Below are 14,271 nucleotides of genomic sequence, written 5' to 3' on the forward strand. Positions count from 1 at the left end.
AATTACGAGCCATTATGTTGCAATGCTGACTGCTTGGGTTCATGCAGCAGCGAAGACTATACGAAGCACTTATATATATATAAGTCATGTAAGGCACCACTCACAAACACCAAAACGTTTTGCGACATGGAGAAATGGTGCAGAGATGGCGATATCACAGCCACAACAATGCCAAAAAATTTCTGTCTCACAGACATTTTGATATACAGGGTGGTCCATTGCTCGTGACCGGGTCAAATATCTCACGAAATAATCGTCAAACGAAAAAACTACAAAGAACGAAGCTTGTCCAGCTGGAAGGGGAAAACCAGATGGCGCTATAGTTGGCTCACTAGATGGCGCTGCCATAGCTCAAACGAATATCAACTGCGTTTTTAAAAGTAGGAACCCACATTTTTATTACATATTCGTGTAGTACGTAAAGAAATATGAATGTTTTAGTTGGACCACTCTTTTCGCTTTGTGATAGATGGCGCTGTAATATTCACAAACGAATAAGTACGTGGTGTCACGTAACATTCCGCCAGTGCGGACGGTATTTGCTTCGTGATACATTACGCGGGTTAAAATGGACCGTTTACCAATTGCGGAAAAGGTCGATATCGTGTTGATGTATGGCTATTGTGATCAAAATGCCCAACGGGCCTGTGCTGTGTATGCTGCTCGGTATCCTGGACGACATCATCCAAGTGTCCGGACCGTTCGCCGGATAGTTACGTTATTTAAGGAAACAGGAAGTGTGCAACCACATGTGAAACGTCAACCACGGCCTGCAACAAATGATGATGCCCAAGTAGGTGTTTTAGCTGCTGTCGCGGCTAATCCGCACATCAGTAGCAGACAAATTGAGGGAGAATCGGGAATCGGGGGTTCCTATTTAAAAAACGCAGTTGATATCCGTTTGGCCTATGGCAGCGCCATCTAGCGGGCCAGCCATAGCGCCATCTGGTTTCCCCCTTCAATCTAGACGAGTTTCGTTCTTTGTAGTTTTTTTCGTTTGATGCTTATTTCGTGAGATATTTGGCCCCTTCACTATCAATGGACCACCCTGTATACATTTATGTGACAGTAGACATATACAAACTACAAACGTTCCATTACTTACTATGTATATTAAATGAGAACTGATTACAAACTGTATTTTGTACACAGCCACGGTCACGAAATGTCAGTTTTTGGCAAAATAGCGTCATTTACCTTTGTCCCGTTAAAATACGACGACCATAAACGTTGCAAATTTGCTGTCGTAAGTCATCAACAGAAATGATACAGTGGATATCATTTTATTCTACAAATCTGATCAGAAGAAAAGTAGTTTATGGACGAGGCAGTGCGTACTCGTCTTTGAGATTACGGCCTCCGAAACTGAATAGCGTAATGGCTCCCGAGGGAGAGGGAGAGACAGCCCGCAGTGCACAGTGTGCAGCCCCTTCCGTAGTTACAAGTTTCGGGCTTCTGTGAGCCGTCGGTAAACAATGATTCATTCCGCGCCACCATTATCCCCTCGTGAAAGCGCGGGGCCCCGGCTGGAATACTCGTCGCTTTCAAGTTGTTTTTACTTTTTGAGCAGCGCGCGTCTGTAGCTGTCGTCTTTGTGCCGCGGGGCCAGCACTGGCTTTGTGCTCGCACGAGTGCGGCTGGGGACCCGCGGCCCAGCACGGCGCGCCGCCGCGAATGGCCGTGTTGATGTAATTATTGAGATCGCCGAGCGCCGACACTTCACCTGCACCAGCTGCGGATTGTCTTCACGACGGTGCACTTCGCCGTTAACGAGTGCGCGTATGAAAAGGAAGAGCTGCCAGCCCCCCGATGTAATTACGAAACTTGCTTTTGTTGCGAATGCGGAATTAAAAAAGCACTTCGAATTACATTATAACATTCAGAGTCTCGAATCAACTCTGCCGAAGTTATCTTTGTGGTCGACGTGGGACAGCAACTTACACTGTTGCAAAATGGAGTCTCAACACCAAGAAGACATTAGGTTAGAGCAGGGCTTCCCAACGTGTGGTCCGCGGACCCCTTAGGGATCTGCCGGCTCTTTCTAAGGGGTCCGCGGGCACCTTTCACCAAATCACGTAAAATAATGAGTAAAGTTATTGAATAAAAATGTGAAAATCCAATTCATCACTATTTTCTTTCCTGTGAAAAACATGTGTACTTTTACTTCAGGTCCTATTCCTAAGCAGCCTTTGGGGTTCCTGAGTGAGAACGCATACACAATTTAGTGCCGGAGTATGCGGCTTCTCTGATCGACTGTTTCGCAACAATACGGGGGTCGTTTGTGCATCGGCTCACAGCGCTAGATGCGCTGAAACCTTTTACGCATGCGCGGAGCGAGCTTTGTCGACCAATCACAGTGTTAACTGGCACGTATGCAGCACCAGGCGTCATTAAATGTTAAACTGAGACATCGGGTTACGAAATCAGGCTTTGGAAACGCATGTAAACTGGATGAATGTATTCCCACACATTGCACAACAGATGTCACAATAGTCCTTTAAAGGCAATTCCTTGGCCTCCTTTCTGTCGGGATGTGTTTGTATCCCGAATCATGGGTCTGCGTCTTTTCTTCACAGCCGCGAGGAATGGCCGCGCAGCCTCAGGCGCCATGTCGTCGTAGATTGCGCGGCTGTTCCCGCCAGAGGTTCGAGTCCTCCCTCGGGCATGTTTGTGTGTGTGTTTTGTCCTTGTTGTTGTTGTTGTTGTTGTTGTTGTTGTCTTCAGTCCTGAGACTGGTTTGATGCAGCTCTCCATGCTACTCTATCCTGTGCAAGCTTCTTCATCTCCCAGTACTTACTGCAACCTACATCCTTCTGAATCTGCTTAGTGTATTCATCTCTTGGTCTCCCTCTACGAGTTTTACCCTCCACGCTGCCCTCCAATGCTAAATTTGCGATCCCTTGATGCCTCAGAACATGTCCTACCAACCGGTCCCTTCTTCTTGTTAAGTTGCGCCACAAACTCCTCTCCAATTCTATTCAATACCTCCTCATTAGTTATGTGATCTACCCATCTAATCTTCAGCATTCTTCTGTAGCACCACATTTCGAAAGCTTCTATTCTCTTCTTGTCTAAACTATTTATCGTCCATGTTTCACTTCCAAACATGGCTACACTCCATACAAATACTTTCAGAAATGACTTCCCGACACTTAAATCTATACTCGAAGTTAACAAATTTCTCTTCTTCAGAAACGCTTTCCTTGCCATTGCCAGTCTACATTTTATATCCTCTCTACTTCGACCATCATCAGTTATTTTGCTCCCCAAATAGCAAAACTCCTTTACTACTTTAAGTGTCTCATTTCGTAATCTAATTCCCTCAGCATCACCCGACTTAATTTGACTACATTCCATTATCCTCGTTTTGCTTTTGTTGATGTTCATCTTATATCCTCCTTTCAAGACACTGTCCATTCCGTTCAACTGCTCTTCCAAGTCCTTTGCTGTCTCTGACAGAATTACAATGTCATCGGCGAACCTCAACGTTTTTATTTCTTCTCCAGTGACTTTAATACCTACTCCGAATTTTTTTTGTTTCCTTTACTGTTTGCTCAATATACAGATTGAATAACATCGGGGACAGGCTACAACCCTGTCTCACTCCCTTCCCAACCCAACCGCTGCTTCCCTTTCATGCCCCTCGACTCTTATAACTGCCATCCGGTTTCTGTACAAATTGTAAATAGCCTTTCGCTCCCTGTATTTTACCCCTGCCACCTGTAGAATTTGAAAGAGAGTATTCCAGTCAACATTGTCAAAAGCTTTCTCTAAGTCTACAAATGCTTGAAATGTAGGTTTGCCTTTCCTTAACCTATTTTCTAAGATAAGTCGTAAGGTCAGTACTGCCTCACGTGTTCCAACATTTCTGCGGAATCCAAACTGATCTTCGCCGAGGTCGGCTTCTACCAGTTTTTCCACTCGTCTGTAAAGAATTCGCGTTAGTATTTTGCAGCTGTGACTTATTAAACTGATAGTTCGGTAATCTTCACATCTGTCAACACCTGCTTTCTTTGGGATTGGAATTATTACACTCCTGGAAATTAAAATAAGAACACCGTGAATTCATTGTCCCAGGAAGGGGAAACTTTATTGACACATTCCTGGGGTCAGATACATCACATGATCACACTGACAGAACCACAGGCACATAGACACAGGCAACAGAGCATGCACAATGTCGGCACTAGTACAGTGTATATCCACCTTTCGCAGCAATGCAGGCTGCTATTCTCCCATGGAGACGATCGTAGAGATGCTGGATGTATTCCTGTGGAACGGCATGCCATGCCATTTCCACCTGGCGCCTCAGTTGGACCAGCGTTCGTGCTGGACGTGCAGACCGCGTGAGACGACGCTTCATCCAGTCCCAAACATGCTCAATGGGGGACAGATCCGGAGATCTTGCTGGCCAGGGTAGTTGACTTACACCTTCTAGAGCACGTTGGGTGGCACGGGATACATGCGGACGTGCATTGTCCTGTTGGAACAGCAAGTTCCCTTGCCGGTCTAGGAATGGTAGAACGATGGGTTCGATGACGGTTTGGACGTACCGTGCACTATTCAGTGTCCCCTCGACGATCACCAGTGGTGTACGGCCAGTGTAGGAGATCGCTCCCCACACCATGATGCCGGGTGTTGGCCTTGTGTGCCTCGGTCGTATGCAGTCCTGATTGTGGCGCTCACCTGCACGGCGCCAAACACGCATACGACCATCATTGGCACCAAGGCAGAAGCGACTCTCATCGCTGAAGACGACACATCTCCATTCGTCCCTCCATTCACGCCTGTCGCGACACCACTGGAGGCGGGCTGCACGATGTTGGGGCGTGAGCGGAAGACGGCCTAACGGTGTGCGGGACCGTAGCCCAGCTTCATGGAGACGGTTGCGAATGGTCCTCGCCGATACCCCAGGAGCAACAGTGTCCCTAATTTGCTGGGAAGTGGCGGTGCGGTCCCCTACGGCACTGCGTAGGATCCTACGGTCTTGGCGTGCATCCGTGCGTCGCTGCGGTCTGGTCCCAGGTCGACGGGCACGTGCACCTTCCGCCGACCACTGACGACAACATCGATGTACTGTGGAGACCTCACGCCCCACGTGTTGAGCAATTCGGCGGTACGTCCACCCGGCCTCCCGCATGCCCACTATACGCCCTCGCTCAAAGTCCGTCAACTGCACATACGGTTCACGTCCACGCTGTCGCGGCATGCTACCAGTGTTAAAGACTGCGATGGAGCTCCGTATGCCACGGCAAACTGGCTGACACTGACGGCGGCGGTGCACAAATGCTGCGCAGCTAGCGCCATTCGACGGCCAACACCGCGGTTCCTGGTGTGTCCGCTGTGCCGTGCGTGTGATCATTGCTTGTACAGCCCTCTCGCAGTGTCCGGAGCAAGTATGGTGGGTCTGACACACCGGTGTCAATGTGTTCTTTTTTCCATTTCCAGGAGTGTATATTCTTCTTGAAGTCTGAGGAATTTCACCTGTCTCACACATCTTGCTCACCAGATGGTAGAGTTTTGTCATGACTGGCTCTCCCAAGGCAGTCAGTAGTTCCAATGGAATGTTGTCTACTCCGGGGGCCTTGTTTTAACTCAAGTCTTTCAGTGCTCTGTCAAACTCTTCACGCAGTATCGTATCTCCCATTTCATCTTCATCTACATCCTCTTCCATTTCCATAATATTGTCCTCAAGTACATCGCCCTTGTATAGACCCTCGATATACTCCTTCCACCTTTCTGCTTTCCCTTCTTTGCTTAGAACTGGGTTTCCATCTGAGCTCTTGATATTCATACAAGTGGCTCTCTTTTCTCCAAAGGTCTCTTTAATTTTCCTGTAGGCAGTATATATCTTACCCCTAGTGAGATAAGCCTCTACATCCTTAAATTTGTCCTCTAGCCATCCATGCTTAGCCATTTTGCACTTTCTGTCGATCTCATTTTTGAGACGTTTGTATTCCTTTTAGCCTGCTTCATTTACTGCGTTTTTATATTTTCTCCTTTCATCAATTAAATTCAATATTTCTTCTGTTACCCAAGGATTTCTACTAGCCCTCGACTTTTTACCTACTTGATCCTCTGCTGCCTTCACTACTTCATCCTTCAGAGCTACCATTCTTCTTCTACTGTATTTCTTTCCCCCATTCCTATCAATTGTTCCCTTATGCTCTCCCTGAAACTCTGTACAACCTCTGGTTTAGTCAGTTTATCCAGGTCCCATCTCCTTAAATTCCCACCTTTTTGCAGTTTCTTCAGTTTTAATCTACAGTTCATAACTAATAGATTGTGGTCAGTGTCCACATCTGCCCCTGTAAATGTCTTACAATTTAAAACCTGGTTCCTAAATCTCTGTCTTACCATTATATAATCTATCTTATACCTTCTAGTACCTCCAGGATTCTTCCATGTATACAACCTTCTTTTATGATTCTTGAACCAAGTGTTACCTATGATTCAGTTATGCTCTGTGCAAAATTCTACCAGACAGCTTCCTGTTTCATTTCTCTCCCCCAATCCATATTCACCCACTATGTTTCCTTCTCTGCCTTTTCCCACTCTCGAATTCCAGTCACCCATGACTATTAAATTTTCGTCTCCCTTCACTACCTGAATAATTTCTTTTATCTCATCATACATTTCATCAATTTCTTCATCATCTGCAGAGCTAGTTCGCATATAAACTTGTACTACTGTAGTAGGCATGGGCTTCGTGTCTATCTTGTCCACAATAATGCGTTCACTATGCTGTTGGTAGTAGCTTACCCGCACTCCTACTTTTTTTTTGTTCATTATTAAACCCACTCCTGCATTACCCCTATTTGATTTTGTATTTATAACCCTGTATTCACCTGACCAAAAGTCTTGTTCCTCCTGCCACCGAACGTCACTACTTCCCACTATATCTAACTTCAATCTATCCATTTCCCTTTTTAAATTTTCTAACCTACCTGCCCGATTAAGGGATCTGACATTCCACGCTCCGATCCGTAGAACGCCAGTTTTCTTTCTCCTGATAACGACGTCCTCTTGAGTAGTCCCCGCCCGGAGATCCGAATAGAGAACTATTTTACCTCCGGAATATTTTACCCAAGAGGACGCCATCATCATTTAACCATACAGTAAAGCTGCATGCCCTCGGGAAAAATTACGGCTGTAGTTTCCCCTTGCTTTCAGCCGTTCGCAGTACCAGCACAGCAAGGCCGTTTTGGTTAGTGTTGCAAGGCCAGATCAGTCAATCATCCAGACTGTTGCCCCTGCAACTACTGAAAAGGCTGCTGCCCCTCTTCAGGAACCACACGTTTGTCTGGCCTCTCAACAGATACCCCTCCGTTGTGATGGCACCTACCGTGCCTACCTGAGGCACGCAAGCCTCCTCACCAACGGCAAGGTCCATGTTTCATAGGGGTCGGGTTTTGTCCTTAGAGGAAGATAAACTTAGGTTAATAGTGAGTAAGACCAGGGACTGATGACCTCAGCAGTTAAGTCCCATTGACTTTACATACATTTGAACATTTTTCTTCGGATTTCACGAAAAACCACACACACACACACACACACACACACACACACACACACACACACACACACACCACTGTTACGAAATATGCATGCTCCTTACACAACAGTAGCCAAACAGTGGAAGTGAACAGACCACAAGCGGCAGCTTGTCAACAGCGAACAGTTTGGACGTGACGTTGATTGCTCCTGGTGGAAGGCAGCTCCAACGTGTGAAATGTCAATTAACAAGTAATTTTAATCAGGCTATAGTGTGTCGAACAAAGGGAGTAAATCCACTAGCAAGTGTCTGGTTACAGTGGGAATTCAAATTGCATCGTTAATTTCAAATTGTTTTCATTCATCTCTAAACCAAAGACCATTTTGATAGTTCGACGGCCGGGGGTGGGGGGGGGGTCATTGGGAACATGGTACTTGCATTAAGAAGCTTTCAGTGCCATGGCTTTCGCTCTGAAATTTAAAGTTACTGTGCTCTTGACTGACTAGGGGTCCGCCATGGATTTTCGACTGAAGAAGGGGTCCACCAGCAGAAAAGGTTGGGAAGCCCTGGGTTAGAGGAACAAAATTTGGGCTAAGTGAATGTCTAGGTAACATACACTGATGAGCCACAACATTATGTCCACGTGTAATGGCGTGTTGTTCCACTTTTCAAACATAGTACAACAGAGGTTCTGCTTGCCATGGATTCTACAAATCCTTGATAGGATTCCAGAAGTATGTGGCACCACGACCTGTCACTTCAGCCTATCAGTTGTTAGAGCGATGAACTGTCGAATTTTTGTTACGCAAGAAGTGAGTTCCATTGCATCCAGGCTTTTTACTGTCGTGCGTCCGGAGAGCCTTGCTTCACCTGTCGATGTCGGTCGCCTTAATTTTAAGTTGAAACACATCCGTGGATTTTATATTGCGGTGAGCTATTTCGGTGACGTCTTTTTGCGACGACCGGTGCCAACGACCAAGCGTTTGATTGCGCGCTGGAAGGGGCTGGACGGTCCCAATCCAATAGAACTGGCGTCTCTATCCGTGTCCTGGAGGGCCGGCTGGAAGAATGTTAGTCTGCCGATCCACTCTCTGGCTGTGGCGTCCACGTGGTATAGGTTAATCAATAATTTAGTCCCCACCAATGTACGACTGCACCGTATTGGTCTTTGTGACATGGACAACTGTACTCGGTGTGGTCTCCTGGATACACTTGAGCATCGATTCACCTGTTGTGGCCACCTTGCTAATTGGCGTTGGCTCAGGAAACAACTGGCTTTTGTCACTAGGTCTGCTGAAGCCGCTTATATAATTGACATCGTCGTACGGCCCGATTCTTCCATATTTCCGCGAACGAAGATTAATACCGTCATGTGGTTGATTGGACATTTTGTGCATTTTGTCGTCACTTGTCATGAAGGGCATGAACACCTAGCGTTTCGGAAGTACATGCTTACTGCTTACTGGAACCGCTTGCGATTGCCACGCCTCCGTGATGATTTTGCCAATATGCTTACCCTGACATTTGAAAGAGAAAGTGCTGGATAAGGTCGCCTTTGGAGCCACATTTTTATATGTTTTCTGGATTTGCCACTTTTCTGTATCATCCTTCTTTACGCCAGGACTGAAGTTTTCATGAAACTTTTGGACACACAAGAAAAACCAACATGAGACCAAGAAACGAGAGAGTAGGTGAAGGAACGACGCCCTTGTGCAGGTGCCATTCGGAGACAGGACGTTGGAGTCATCGTGGCACAGGCCTCGGGACTCGATCCCTGCCCGCTTTGTTTCCGCAGGCCTGAATCTGACTGTCAGAAGAAAAAAATAAAAAAAAGAGAAAGGAACACGAGAACATAAACAAAGGAAGTATAAAGAGGAAAAAAAAGCGGTCTTAAAAAAAAAGCCGTGGGCGCTAATGCGCTACTTCCTGCATTCGGGTAGGCACACCAGCCCCAGTTCGAATCCCCCCGGCGGATTTCCGACGGGGGCCGTAGAGCTGGCCAGCCTGGATGTGGTTTTTAGGCTGTTTTCCACATCCCCCTAGGTGAATATCGGGCTGGTCCCCATGTCCCACCTCAGTTACACGACTCGCAGACATTAGAAAACGTTCGCACTCTTTTATGGCTTAGACTAGATGCAGATAGCTGGGGTACACTAACTCTGTCCTGGGGGTTTGGTGTGGCGACAGGAAGGGCATCTGACTAGAGAGCCTGTATACAGAGTGGCTATAGGTGAAGTTGCCCGTGATTGGTTGATTAGCTTTGGCAGAAAAATGGCGGCAACGTCTCTCGCGCTTCCTATGTTCGCTGTGCTTTTGAGTTGGATTGAAGTTCAGAGGACTTTTGGAAACTATTAAAAGGTATTTGAATTATTGAGAGACTTGTTATGCGTTGTGCATGCATGTTCGATTTAGTTGTATATCGTTTTTAGTACGTAATTAGCGTTTGCGATCTTAAATACGAGTTGAAATAATGAAGCATTTTGTGATGAAGTCGGTAGGCCTACATGTTTGAAGTAAACACGTCAGTAATTGTACAGTATTGTTTTTGACATCTGTAATTCGTTCTGCAGACGTTCGTAAACGCTGCCAGGTTCTGCTGCATTTGGTTGTTCCAATAGAGGCGAAGGTGGATTTCGCATGTTAGCATTTCCACGCAATGAAGAAAGACGAAAGCAGTGGGCAGTCGCAGTCAACAGGGCTGACGTAAATCAAACATGAGCCTTGTGGAAACCAACCAAGTACTTTATGCGAAGTAAGTCTTTTTGCTTTTAGCAACTTGCAATATACATAGTTAAATTTGGAAACAGACCTGTAAATTGGCTGTGTGAAAGTTATTATAACACATTATTCTTATAAACAAAGGCATTTAACGAATGATTTCGGTATATTGTCTTGTGCTTTTGATTCGGTGAGTGTCTACTCCACTACTCCACTACTGGCCATTCAAAAATCCCGCCAGCAGTTTGGCAGAAAAATGGCCGCCGTATCGTCCGGTTGGCCACTCTCTCCCTATACAGGCTCACTACATCCGACCACCCTTCGACACTAACATCGCCAAATCGATAGTAACAAGGTCGACCCCTCGTTGAAGTGGGACAAAGGCCCACGAAAATGATGAAGTATGTGGCACCAAATGTCTATCCACAGATTAACCAATTCCTGCAAATCACGGGATGGTGGTTTACGGGCACGCAGCTGGCGCCAGGTATGTGTTGCAATGGGTACAGATCCGGCACATTTGCCAGCCAAGACATCAATGTGAGTTCACTATAATGCCCCTCAAACCACTGTAGCACGATTCTGACCTTTAAACATGGACAGTTTTCCTGCTGGCAGGTGTCATCGCTGTAGGGGGAGACTTCAAGCATGAAGCGGTGCATGTGGTCCACAATATTGTTCACTTAGTTCACTGCTGTCATGATGCATTCCATTACCACCACAGATCCTGTGGGAACCCAACTCATTGTAACCTATAGCAAAATTCTGCCCTCACCAGCCTGCATCTGTGGCGTGGTGAATGTTTCGTGCAGACATTCGCCTGGATAACGGCGTGTAAGCACGCAGCCATTGACCTGGTGTAACAAAAATGCGATTCATTCGACACGAAAAACGTTTCTATTAATCCACAGTGAAAATTCAGTGGTGCTGTGCCCATTGCAATCATAACTGACGATGTCGTTCGTTCAACAGAAAAACACGTAGGGGTCGTGTGATGTGGAGCTCCACATTCAACAATGGTCTTTGAACGGTGTGCTCTGAAACACTTGTGCCTGTATTAGCATTGTACCTATCCTGGACTACACAGTGGGGGGGGGGGGGGGGGGGGCGGGGGGGAAATCCTCTGACCTCTACGTTTTGTGATAAGACGTGGTCGTCCAATACCATATGGCATACTCGTTATTTCACCATCCTTCAACCACTTTGTCGTTTCCCGCACAGCGCCACAATAATGTTCCATTCGTCAAAACCGCCTATATCGATGACTGGGTGTTGTGTGCTGTCCTTAGGTTAGTTAGGTTTAAGTAGTTCTAAGTTCTAGGGGACTGATTACCATAGATGTTAAGTCCCATAGTGCTCAGAGCCATTTGAACCATTTTGAACCGCCTATATCAGTAGATTTCCGCATCTGCGACTCGTATTTTTGCTAAAGTGACTGCCCATTAGTCTCTCTGTACTTCTTACAATCTTTCCTTACTGCGTCGCATGCCCGCAGCGCCACCAGGATGCATTCAACCTTGCGGTGGAGAGCGGTCATAATGTTTTGGCTCATCAGCGTACAATGGCTGACAAAAGGAAACATTAAGTTAGAGCAGTGGTCGTCAAACCGCGGCCCCCGACTGTTTTATAAGTAAAGCTTTTATCATTTGGAATTGTTTTAATTTCGAGCCAAAACTGAAATCTTAGTAATACTGACGACCGAACGAAATGGCGGCCATCCGCGCTCCTCAAGTGTTGGCCGATCAGGCGAAACGAGTTATTGTGCATCCATGGTGCTGTACGAAACTAAAAACTATTTTGTTCCGAATTTGGTAAGTGTGAGAGTTTCTCGCTAAATAGCGTGTATGCAACACAATAATAGGCCTTACTACTGTTGTTGCAGCGTTTACTCCGTGTTGTGGGATTCATAATTTTCACTGATGACAAAAAAGATGGTTACCGGAAGAAAAGAAAATATTTAACGATATCTCGATAGACTTACACTTTTTTATTGATCGTAAAGGAAAATCCCTATGCTTAATACTACAAGAAACTACAGTTCAAACGTAATCTCAAACACCATTACGATACCTAGCGTAAAGCAAAATTAAAATGTCTTGTGAGTGATTTACGGAAAAATAAAATTAATATACGCAAATCTCCAATAGCCAATTTACAAATTTTTTTAGCGAAACTGGAATTATATATTAGTACCTTCAGTTGCTGACGGGCGTTGATATATATCGACGGGGACAGGTGAAAATGTGTGCCCCGACCGAGACTCGAACCCGGGATCTCCTGGTTACATGGCTGACGCTCTATCCATCTTTTTTTTCGGTATTGTTCGTTGCGTTTTGGTCTGGGCTGACGTCATAAGACTCCGTTCAAGTTGATCGTTGATTCCTCTACTCAGTTTTTTTACTACAGAGAGCGAGGAGCCCTCTGACCGAACACGCTGAGCTACAGTGCCAGCTATCCATCTGAGCCACCGAGGGCACAGAGGATAGTGCGACTGCAGGGACTATCTCGCACACGCCTCCCGCTAGACCCACATTCTCACCTTGTACGTCCAACACACTACATTCATAGTGTACCTACCCAACACACTCATTAATCGTGGAAGACATTCTTACCAAGTCCCATAAGAGTTCGGTTAGTATGTGTGCATCCGCACAGAAGAAGAAGGTCATGGCCGCTATTGCCAGAACTATATACCTATATGGATATGGTGTCTGTTCTTTCGGACATGTCCGAAAGAACAGACACCATATCCATATAAGTATATAAATATTTTTAAGGATCAGGTCCAAAGTGACGAGTCGGATGTAGTACGAGTTTAGGGGTATCCGAAATACACTGTAAGAGATAGAACGACACACCATGAATGAATCATCCAAATGGGAAGGATATCGGTAGATGTGATGTACATGTACAGACAAACAAATGATTGCAATATCAGAAAAATTGGATGACTTATTCAAGAGAAAGAGCTTCAGAAATTGGTCAAGTCAAATACACGTTGGTCCACCTCTGGCATCTTTGCAAGCAATTATTCAGCTAGGCACTGATCGACAGAATTGTTGGATGTCCTCCTGATGGATATCGAGTCAAATTCTGTCCAACTGGCGTGTTAGGTCGTCGAAATCCCGAGCTGGTTGGAGGGCACTGCCAATTATGCTCCAAACGTTCTCAGTTAAGGAGAGATTCTGCAACCTCTCCGAGCAAGGTAGGCTTTGACAAGCACAAAAACAAGCAGTAGAAACTCTCGCCGCCTGCGGGTGGGCATTATCATGCTGAAATGTAAGCCCAGGTTAGCTTGGCATGAAGTGCAACAAAACAGGACGTAGAATATCGTTGTCGTGCCGCTCTGCTTTAAGGGTTCCGCGGATAACAACCAAAGGGATCTTGCTATGAAAAGAAATGCCACCCCAGACCATCACTCTTGGTTGTCGGAGGGTATGGCAGGCGACAGTCAGGTTGGTTGGTATCCCACCGCTGTCCAGACACGTCCTCGCTGGTTCAGATGGTTCAAATGGTCTGAGCGCTATGGGACTTAACATCGGAGGTCATCAGTCCCCTAGACTTAGAACGACTTACACCTAACTAGCCTAAGGACATCACATACATCCATGCCCGAGGCAGGATTCGAACCTGCGACCGTAGCAGCAGCGTGGTTCGGGACTGAAGTGCCTCGAACCGCTCGGCCACAGCGGCCGGCTCCTCGCTGGTCACCGAGGCTCAATTCGAAGCGGGACTCATAACTGAAGACTGATCTACTCCAGTCAATGAAATTTCAAACGTGTCTGGAGACGCCCCGGACAGCGCTAGGATACCAACCTATTGCCTGCCATACGACCCGACAACCAGGCGTCATGGCCTGGAGTGCCATTTCTTTACAGAGCAGGACCCTTGTCATCTCTGCCACCCTCGCGTCACGTTTTTTGCCCTTCATAGTAAGCCAATTTGAGAAAAATTTTTCAGCAACATAATGCAAGCCCGCACATGGCGAGAATTTATACTGCTTGTCTTCGTGTTTTCCAAACCCTATCTTGGCTAGCACGGTCGCCGGATTTCTCCCA

This window comes from Schistocerca cancellata, chromosome 4 (genome assembly GCF_023864275.1).
Source record: "Schistocerca cancellata isolate TAMUIC-IGC-003103 chromosome 4, iqSchCanc2.1, whole genome shotgun sequence".
Taxonomy (NCBI): domain Eukaryota; kingdom Metazoa; phylum Arthropoda; class Insecta; order Orthoptera; family Acrididae; genus Schistocerca; species Schistocerca cancellata.